The sequence below is a fragment of the Mesoplodon bidens genome (genome assembly GCF_964165515.1).
Source record: "Mesoplodon bidens genome assembly, chromosome: 15".
NCBI lineage: Eukaryota > Metazoa > Chordata > Mammalia > Artiodactyla > Ziphiidae > Mesoplodon > Mesoplodon bidens.
The window spans coordinates 1,386,588-1,397,373 of record NC_138171.1 but is presented as its reverse complement, the minus strand read 5'-3'; positions in this window follow the sequence as shown (position 1 = coordinate 1,397,373).

Here is a 10,786-nt window from a genome sequence, read left to right as displayed (position 1 = left end):
GCTGGAGTGGCTGGCATCCACATATGCCTGGCAGCTCAAGTCCCCAGCGAAACCCATGCCACACTCTTAAATATTTTAGCAAATAAAAAATTTTTAAACTGTGCGGCCAGATGTCCAAGTTGACAAAGTGCTTAAGGCGTCTGACTGATAAAAAGCCAGAGCCCCTGGTAAGTGGGATTTAAAACAAGCCCCGAGGCAAATGTGTGATACTAGAAACATCCCGGCCCTCGGCGCCGGGCTCGGGCACAGGGGTTTGAAGGCGAGCGTCCATCTGTCACACCATGCGTCCTGACACTCAACAAAAGCTGCATGGATCTCAGAGCGGCCGCCACTCTGCTCTGCAGCAGGCCCAGGCGGGACTCCTGTCACAAAGGAAGGGCTGTCAATATTCATGGTGGGGCTGCTGTGGGGCAGGTGCCTCTCGCGGTGGCGGCTCCTTTTGCTTTGGCTGCAAAGAGTCCTCCAGAGTCTGCAGAAGCATCCGAGAGACAGAGGGACCCACGGAGGCCACTGTCCTCGCCTGGGCAGAGGGAGAGGGCAGCCCAGGGCTCCCGTGAAGGCAGACCTCTCCCCAGACTGAGAGGTAGAGAAGGAGAAAGGGGGCCCTGGGGGATGGGAGGCCCTGGGGGGGAGGGGTATATGCTGAGAACTACCCGAATCAGCAGAAAGCCTGAACTCGATTGTTGTTTTTAAATCCTGGGGTTGAGTTCCAACACTGCTCTCCAAATGTTGTGCGCGTAGCTCAGGAAGAACTGACCACAGGGTCTGGGATGGTTGGGACAGCTGGCCTCGCCCATGGCGGGAGGGGGTACACGAGCCGGGTCTTCCAGGTGCGCCGGTCCTGGTCTCGTTTGCACCCCGGAGTTGCTGGTTCTGACCATGCTGGTGACAGTGGTGTTGGTCCTCGGTGTCCCCATCACCTTGAGCTCAGGAGGGACCCCTGCAGAGCCCAGGGGGAGGGGCACTGGTTCAGGCCACTGCATCCTGGGTCCCAGCATCTGAGAAGCACTGCACCCCCGTGGCCTCCCCGTGGCTGCACAGACCCCAGCTAGCCCTGGTGTCTGGTGACCTAGTGAGGGTCCGAATGAATCCCGGGAGCTGATCCACGTGGGGAAGAAAAAGGGTCATGTCTTGGAGAACAGCGTTATCACTGGGAAAGTCACGCACAGGTTGGTTTCCGGGACCCTGATCGACCCTTCACGTGATGCCAGGGGACCCAGGCGGGCCATTAGTAAGAAGGCGGAGCCCACTGGGTGTTTGCTTGTCCCGCAGGCGGCAGGGCTGGGGTGCACCTCCCAGCCCGGCAGAGTCTTAACCCCCATTTCACAACCCAGAATGCTGAGGCTCTCGGCAGCCAGCAGCTGGTCCAGGCCTTGGGCCCTACCTGGTCAGGCACGCCTCATCCGCTGTTCACAGCCTCCCCCTTTCCAGCCAGATCAGAGCGTCTGCAGTGGGACAGGGACTGTGGGCTGTTCCAGTCCCAGGACCCCTTCCATGTCCCAGCAGAGCACCCCCTCCAGAATGTTCTAGCACAGCCTGCATTTCAGAACATGGAGACTTAACGAAAATACCACAGAGGAAGTTTTATTATTGTGGTTTTTATAACCGACCCAGAATGGCCACTCCTGTGATACAAAGTCATTACGGCAGTTAAACCCATTCCAGTAACAAGTGTGGCATTTATTGCTGCCCATAAAGGTTGATACCAGGGGGTTGATGGAGCCAGCGTACCGGACGCTGTGCCTCCTGAGTGCTCGGGCTGGGCGTCGGGGGCCGGGGAACTCACTGGAGGTGGCTGGGGACCCTGTTCTGGTCCAGGGTGACAGGTCACATCTGCTTATCAAATGCCTCCTACTTCCGAGCACGACCCAGGCACTGAAGGTGGGGCCCAGGGGACAGATGTGGCCCAGAAGACAGTCAGCAGAGATCCCCAGAGAGACAATAGCAGTCTGCCCTCGGAAAGGATTGACGAGGAGGTTCCTCACATGTGACCCCTGGTTGAGACAGTCACATCCAACTATAGAACTTGGACACTTTGACTTTGACTTATGCTTAAGTCAAAGAAATGAACGTCTAAAGGTTGAATTCAGACCTTGTGATTATTTGTGGGAACATTTTTACATGTAGGATGGGGTATCTATGGGGGATTTTCATTCAATCCCTTCAAGGGTACTATGCTAACGTTGTAGCTTTAAAATACATCTCTGAACTCTTTGACAATCCTCGCCCCAGGAAAAGGTTTAATTCCCTCTTCTTGAGTGTGGCCTGGACCTAATGATGTGCTTCTAACGAATAAAAAGTGGTGGGAGGGTTGGTCTATGATTTCTAAGACGAGGTTATCCATCACTGTTGGCCCCGGGGACCAGCTGCCCTGTCGTGAGGACACTGGGGCAGCCCCGTGGACAGTCCACGGGGCCAGAAACTGGGGCTTCCAGCCCAGGGCTGCATGATCGAGCCAACCTGGAAGGGGACCGTCCAGCCCCAGTCCAGCCTCCAGATGACCAGAGCCTCCACTGACACCTGGACTGCATCTCACCGGAGACCTTGAGTGAGCCGCTCCTGAATGCTGATCCTCAGAAACTGAGAGATAACGAATGAGTGTTATTGTTTCAGGCTGTGAAGTTTGGGGCTTATTTGTAATGCAGCAACAGCTACCTGATACACCCAGTAAGGATGCACTCGGGTCTCCAGGTGGGAAGAAAATGTTAAGGTTGCTGTGGAGTGACCAGCACTTGGGTTGGGGACCCCTTGGCCCCCGGTCTCTGCCCTAGGGCCTCCTCCCCTCTCCCCACATCCCCACCGGCTCTGCTCATGGTAAAGTACCTCCCACCATGAGCTGGATCCCACTGGGTGGGTCACGATCTACCCCTCGGGGTCAGAGGCCAAGGTTGGTCCTGCCTCACCAGCCCTTTGGGGGGCTTGGGACCCTGCAGAGTCCCTTCCTGAAGGAAGTCATCCACCTCCCTTGACTGGGCAGTGCTTGTGGAAGGAAGGAAGGAAAGGACTCAGAGGGACCCAGCAGCCGCCGTGACCCGAGACGGCCCTTCACCTGCTCCGTCACCTCCCACCTGTGACACATGAAGAAGGTTTTCCTAGGATGGCTGATGCCTTGGGGTTGCTGGAGGGTCCAGCAGGCGCGCCCATCACATGACTGTCAGGGCCTGAGTCCACGTGACCCTCCCACAACTCCACGACGTGGCTCCTGGTGGTCCAGAGGCCATGGGTCCATCTAAGTGGCTCTGCACTGTTTCTGGGGACCTGCGGGCTGACCTGCAGACAGGACGGGGGTGCTGTGTGCACCCAGGGGGTGGTGTGCACGTGGTCGGCCAGGGGCCTGGAGCAGCCGCCACTGGCTCTTCCCTGCCCTCCTGTTCCTCTGGGAGAATAAAGCCATAGAGGAGCCTGGCCGAGCCACGGAGGAGTTGGCTATGCCACGAGGGGCGGTGGGCGCCCTTGTACCTTCCAGGGTGGGCTCTGCAGTGGCTTCCGTGGTTGCCATAGCGGAGCACACAGACTGGTGTTTGAACAACAGAAAAGCAGTCTCTCCCGGTCTGGGGGCCAGAGGTCCAAGGTCAGAGTGCAGGCATGGCCGTGCTCTCTCCAGAGGCTCCAGGGAGGCTCATCCTTGCTGGGGCCCACTCTGGCCGTAGCCGTCCATCTGTGGCTCGAGTCCCCAAACTCCCTCTGCCTTCTCTTATATGGACACACGTAACAGCACGTAGGGCCCACCCGGATAATCCAGGTAACTGCCTCTTCTCAAGGTCCTTAATCATACACTTTGCCATATCGACCAAGATTTCAGAAATGGAGACCTGACTGAAATTAAAAGGAGTTTATTTGGGGTTTGTAAGGACTGCAGCCTGGGAGACACAGATTCAAGAAGCACCTGAATTGTGTTCTGTCAGAGTACAGAATGGGGGGATCTTATAAAGGCAAAACCTGCAAGGGGGCTTACCTGGTGGCGCAGTGGTTGAGAGTCCGCCTGCCGATGCAGGAGACATGGGTTCGTGCCCCGGTCCGGGAAGATGGAGTGGCTGGGCCCGTGAGCCATGGCCGCTGAACCTGCGCGTCCAGAGCCTGTGCTCCGCAACGGGAGAGGCCACAACAGTGGGAGGCCCGCGTACCGCAAAATAAACAAAACAAAACAAAAAAAAACCCTGCAAGGTTACAGTTAGTTACGTGAGTTGTTGATCAGGAATTATGATTGGACGGCTTCCCTGGTGGCACAGTGGTTAAGAATCTGCCTGCCAATGCAGGGGACGTGGGTCTGAGCCCTGGTCCGGGAAGATCCCACACGCCATGGAGCAACTAAGCCCGTGCGCCACAAGTACTGAGCCTGCATGCCACAACTACTGAAGCCCGTGTTCCTAGAGCCCGTGTTCCGCAGCAAGAGAAGCCACCGCAATGAGAAGCCCGCGCACCACAACGAACAGTAGCCCCCGCTCACCACCACTAGAGAAAGCTCACGCACAGCAACGAAGACCCAATGCACCCAAAAATAAATAAATAAATAAATAATTTAAAAAAAGAATTATAATTGGAGCTGGCGAGAAGTGAGGCTGCTTGTGAAGTGAGGCTGCTGGCTGGGGTCCGAAATGGCTGCATAGTCACCAGGGGAGACCTTGAGGCCACAAGGTTGCAGCAGGCAGGTGGTGTCCTCGGACCTGTTACAGTTCAGAGAAAGTTCAAGTTCTCGGTGGGGCAGGGCCGCATCTTGACACCAGATCCTCAATGGCCGCTTGACTCGACTTTTGTTCGCCTGAACTGTGGTCACTCCTTTATAATTTCAATTTGTCATCAGCCATATAAGGTAGTATCTGCAAGGTCCAGGGATTAGGATGTGGACATATTTGGGGGCCACCACTCAGCCCATGACTGCTGCTTTCTGGTTTTAATTAAAGACATTCCTGGTGGTGGGAAGAGGGCTCAGAGTATAGAAGTACCCACCGGGAGCCACTTCCCCTTTGACCTGCCTGCTGGGCCCTGAGCCCCCTCCTTAGGAGCCCCTCAGGGCAGGGTCTCGTCCTTCCAGAGAGACTTTACATCTGTGTAAATACCCCCCCTTGAAGCCTGTTGTAAACAGTGCTTCTTATTGCTTTTTCACGTGGTCAGTCGTGGAAACAGCCCATATCCGTGAGTGTGATCACCCTGGTTCTGGCCCATGGGTGCGGCCAAGTGGCTTCCTGGCCCTGTCGCTGGCAGGAGGTCTTGGAGATGTCTTTCTCCAGGGCCCCGACTGTGCCGAGGGACGCGTTCCCACAGCAGGACTGCTGGCCCAAGGCCTGCGCCTTTTCCACAAGGCCAGGTTGCCTTTCCACAGAGAGGGCAACACAGCTAAGCCAGACCTGTCACCATGTTCCCAAATGAGCAAAGTGTCCAAAGGAAGTACATGTGTGTGCAGGCGTGTGCACGCATGTGAGCATGTGTGTGGATGTGTGCAAAAGTGTGCATATTTCCATGTGCGTGCAGATGTGAGCACATATCTGAATACGTGGTACACACATGCATGTGGAGGTGTGTGTGCATGTGTGTGCATGTGCGTGCCCGTGTGGGGGGTGTCTCTTGGGTCCCGGAATGAAAGGGGCCATGTGGGATGAGGAGGAGGGTGGTGGGAAGGGGGCGTCCTGGTCGGGCTGGGTGTGCAGCCTGGGTGGACTCTGCGACCCTCCTCCCCCAGCAGGACCGGCTTCGCGGGCGGTGGTCTGAACAGCGTGCCTAGAGCCCGGCACTCAGAAGGCTGTTGCCATCCTGTAATTCTGAATCATTTTGGGACTAGGATCCCACATTTTCCTTTTACACTGGGACTGCTATTCTGTAGCTCATCTGGCCCCCAGGAAACCCACTGAGTCCTTGGAGGCAGGGCTGCCAGGGTGGGGTCTGCAGCCACGTGAGTGGCCCTGGTCAGTGGGCTTCAGGGAGGCTCAGGGCTAAGTGTGGAGGGGCCGAGGACAGTGGCCAGAGCAGCAAATACCAATACAGGACACTCACTGAAATCTGAACGTCAGATAATCAAGAAACACGTTTTCAGTGTATGACCCATGCAATTATTTCAGGCAGAGTCTTACTCAAAATGACTCCTGTGTTTACCTGGCAACCCAGCTGGCGTGTCCGGCCAGGTGGATCTGTCAGTGGGCACCGCCCAGCCCTGGCTCCCAGGCGGGTTTGCTTCCGTGTGGAGTAGGCAGGCGGGGTCGGGACCAGAGGCATCTGGGGAGAGCGGCGTGGACCGCACCACCCCCAGAATTTTGGCTGCATTTAATATGCATAATGGGGAGGAAGCAGGTCAGGGTTTGAGATTAGCACCCATCACGGAACGAGGGCAGCAGCCGTCCATCTGGACGCGCTCCTGTGGGTCCAGTCTGGGGCTCAGCCCACAGGCCTCGCCCACTGGCGTCTGCTGGTCTTCATCTAATGAGTGATTTGGGATTAAAGTGGGAGCCAACAACAGGGCCCCGATCTATATTAAATCTCCGCAAAATGAAAATTGCAAAGATTTACTTAGGGTCATTACATGAGGAAATTTAATCACAGCCTCATCCATAACGTCCCCTCGCCACCGGACAGATAACTGAGCTGCCACACGGAGGATTAGGAACGCCTCCTGTTTGTGAAGACAGCTCCCCGCTGACGTCTGTGCCCTGGGCACCCGCAGGTCCCACCGGGACAAGGCAGGCAGCATATTGGGGGCCTCAGCCCATGTAAATGGCATCAGCATTTACCCTGACGACAGCCCATTACAGGCACTTTGCTTCTTAGAGCCTTCTCCATATTTTTCTCTACCAAAAAAGTACAAGAGGAGAAAAAAGCTGACACCAGATTTGAGCAGAAAACCCTCAGGCATGTTCCCGTTTTTGCGGAGACAGTGGCTGTGAGGCGTGGCCCCTTGGGCCCTGGTTTATCTCCCAGCTACGACCTGATCGTATCTCCCCGGCCGAGGCCCTTTGCACGTGTGTCAGCATTTCCCGTTTCCTTACGAGAGTCCGTGGTTTCTGGCTTCTGTTCCGTGGTTCCCAGAAAGGCGCTGGGCGTCTCCAGGTTAACGCTAACTGACAAGCAGCTTTAGTGGCAGCCCGGGGCGCTGAGCTCACGGAAAAGTGATATCACGGGGCACCTGCCTCCTGGCCCTCCCGGGGCCCCTCCGTGACCACTGCTGTCATCCTCATTCAATCAGTGCTTAGGGTGCCCACCGCAGGCCCGTGCTGTTCCGGCCCCTCACGAGGACGCGCGTGGCCATCGGGCCAGCTCAGGGGGTCGGCCGCGGTCACCCTCCCTCGCCTTTCCCGAGCCTGGACCACATCAGCGACTCCTTCCCAAACCCTCACCACCCCTCACCCTGTCGGGGAAACCACGCCCAGGTGTTCCTTGAGAGGACGTGTTTTTGGAAAGAGGAAGAAATTCAGGAGACAGACGGGCAGTCGGCATCGACGGGGCTGTGGATTCTGGGCCTCGTTCTGGGGCTGCCCTGGACGGCCAGCAGGAGCCATCTTTGGAAACCTTCCCATAAAGAGCAAGGTGGGGCCGCTCACTTCCTCCCCCAAAGCCTCTGAGATCACAACGGCTCACACAGGGCTGCTTCCGCAGGAATCAAGCTGGCCCATGACTTTCGAAGACTGGCACCCACGGTGGGTGCAGTAGGATCATGGTGACAGCAATGCACGGCCCATGGGGGCAGGTGAGGGGCTAAGGGTTAGGAGACCCCTCATCAAGCTCCCCCAAGTCTCCTGTGCCACTGAGATCACCGCCCCACTTCACAGATGGTAACCTCGGCCAGGCTCGGACATACTAGGCTGAGTGAAGAGGCCAGACCCCCAAATTTCACACTCTAAGAGTCCATTTAGAAGACATTCCCGAAAAAGCAACACTAGAGGGCCAGAAAGCAGACCAGCAGTTTTGGAGTCCGGAGGGCACAGGTCTTTCTGGGATGAGGGCAAGATTCCATACCCTGCCCAGGGGTGGCTCACGGTCGCATGCGTTTACCAAGATTCAAGGAACTACATCTAAGGGGGGTGTGCGTTTTACTGGGTGTCAATTACACGTCTACAAGCCTGACTTGAAAAAATCCAATTGTAGGTGATAACGAAGTCCTGAAAATAGATGGTGGGGATGGTTGCGTGACCTTGTGAATGTACTTAATGCCGCGGAATGTACACTTAAAAGGTTAACGGTAGGTTTTACGTTAAGTATGTTTCACCCAGTAAACAGAGGAGATAGCAGCTATGTGAAGAATGAACGCGTGGCCCCTCTGGAGCGGCTGCCCTGCATCTCCTCCACTGCAGGCTCTGCTGGTGGCCCGAGGGGCGTCGTGGCCTTCAGCAAAGGGCCACCCCGAGTTTGTGGTCGCAGACGTGGGGCCGTTACCTCACCTGGCCCGGAGCAGAGCAGGCGTTGATGAAGCACCGAGGGGTTTGGGGGCCGAAGCCGCATGTCAGGACCCCCCCTCAGTCCTCCTGACAGCTCAGAGCCCGCGGCTGCCTCACCAGGGTCCCTGGACGGGGAGGGAACGGATCCGGGGCTCCGCGGTCCCGGCCCAGGACACGGGGCAGAATGCCTGCCGGAGCCGCCTGCGGGGTCCCCTGACCTTGTTTGTTCACTTGTCATTACTCTGGAAACACTGTTCGCTCCCCTACAGGGAGGGCGGCAAGGAACAGTTGGACGCAGAGCACTTCCTTCCAAGCGACGTCCTGAGCGGTTCTGTGGGCTGTAACGAGGCTGCTTAACGAAGGCAGCATCCTGGAAAGTTCACCCGTGACCCTCGTCTGTTGGCACAGCCACTTCCCGACACGGTAGTAATTAACCATCACCTCCTGCAGTGCAGAGGGAGTGCGCCACGAGAACAAACGGGTTTAGGGGATGCACGGCCCCTCAAAATCATTGTTTAACCAGCCTTATTAAGTGGAAGATGAGGGCGGAATCGCCCGACAACATACTCGTTAGGAGGCGCTGATCCCCACCCGCCCCTGTTCCTACAGCTCAGTTAGCAGCTGCGGCCTCCGGCTTCCCCTGACGCCCAGAGACCTCTGTCCTGCAGGGAGGGCTCCCCTCTACCTCTGTTGAAATCAGGATGGGCTGTGGGTTAGGTGGGGAGGGTCCGGCGCTGGGGCTGGCCAGGCTGGGTGACCAGGGAAGTGACCACAACTCAGGGAACGCCACTCTCACTCCCCGTATAGCTCTCCATGACCCCTCTCTGCAGTCACTCCTGACTGTGGCCACATGGCCATCCAGGCTCCCTCACTGTGAGGACATTCCCTGAGACCACGTGGAAACCTCCTCTCTTGGGTCCTGTCTGCTGCCCGCGAAGGGGCATCTCACCCACCTTCCAGGACAGCCGAGCAGCAATGAGCTCCTCTTCCGGCCCCCATGGGCACGAGTTGGCCTCAGCAGGGGATGAAACAGTTTACAGCGTGACTTGCATGTATATTCAGGCACGGACACACACGTGCTCACCCACGCGCACACCCGCATGTGAGTTCAGGTGATGCTTGGGCAGAGAGAATAGTTGCCCCAGCCTGTGTCCACCTGGCTCCAGGCCGCGCTGAAGGCTGAAGGCGGCCGGTCAGCTGTTCTCCTGGATCAGGCATCCCTTCCCAAACCACATGCAACCAGCACTGCACTGGGGGCAGTGACCAGGGTCATGAGACCCCAAATCTGTGATATTTGAGGGCTGCAAGGACACCGGCAGTTGTGCTGGTCAGGGATGTGCTGGAAGGAGGAAGGGTCTTAACACCCAGAGGCTTGAGACACGGCCCCTCCCACCCACAATCTGGGCGCCACAGGCCAGAGAGTGACTCACAGACAGTGGGGTTTCCGCGTCCCTATCACTAAACAGTGTAGATGTGTCCACTCCTGAGCGACCAGCTTGTGGTCAGTGGACGGCATCCAGGCTGCTCTGTACAAACCGTCCCAGGACTTGGAGTGACTTTGGCAGAGGGGACCTGGCTCCTGCCTGCTCGGTGGCCATGCAGGGCTGGGTCACACGAGCCGCTCTCCGGACCCCCAGGCAGGTGCGGGCTGAGCCCGACCCTGACTCGTGTCGCCAGGTGTCCGCTGGCTCTGGTTGTACGCACGAGGTGCAGAGACCGGCCACTTGTTCCCAGGGATCTTGTAACCTGGGTGCCATCTGCAGTCAAATGCAGGGACACACTGGGAGGGCCAGGACACAGCTCCGGCACCGCAGGCCAGCGGGCTGCAGGGTGACGAAGGCGACAACAACGCATCCTGGCAGATGCCTTGTGGATATCAGAGAGCCTTGCAGGTCCTGCATGTGTCTCGGGATTTGAAGCCAGGTTTCCAGGCTGGCCTGGCCTCATTAGGGCACCGAGAGCCGTCCTCGGGAACTGGGGGGACTGGGCTCCCGTCAGGCCGAATCAGGGCCCCCAGGAGAGCAACTGACTGTGGGCTCATTGCTTTAGACAAAACGGGGCTTGGAGGCGGAACCAGGCCACTGGGAAGGCTGGGCCACTTGCAGCGCACTGGCGAGCTGCTCCGCGAAGGCCCTGAGCTAGGACCACGCTCCCGTCCCTGGTGGCAGCACCGTGCGTGCAGGCCGGCTGGCACCGGGTGGGGCTGCCACCCCAGGAGGCCTTGCGTGTCGTGGGGGCAGAGGCCCACGTGTGGCTCTGCACTGCGTTCTGAGGGCTGTGCCTCGAGGACACACAGGCTGAGGCCCTGGGGCCACGAAGCAGCTTCCCTTTGTATCCCCACCAGGTACCAGCTGGTCAGTTCCCCAGAGCCGACCACAGAGCAGAAAGGGTTTATTCAGAGACCCCCTCGCACACGTGCATCTTAC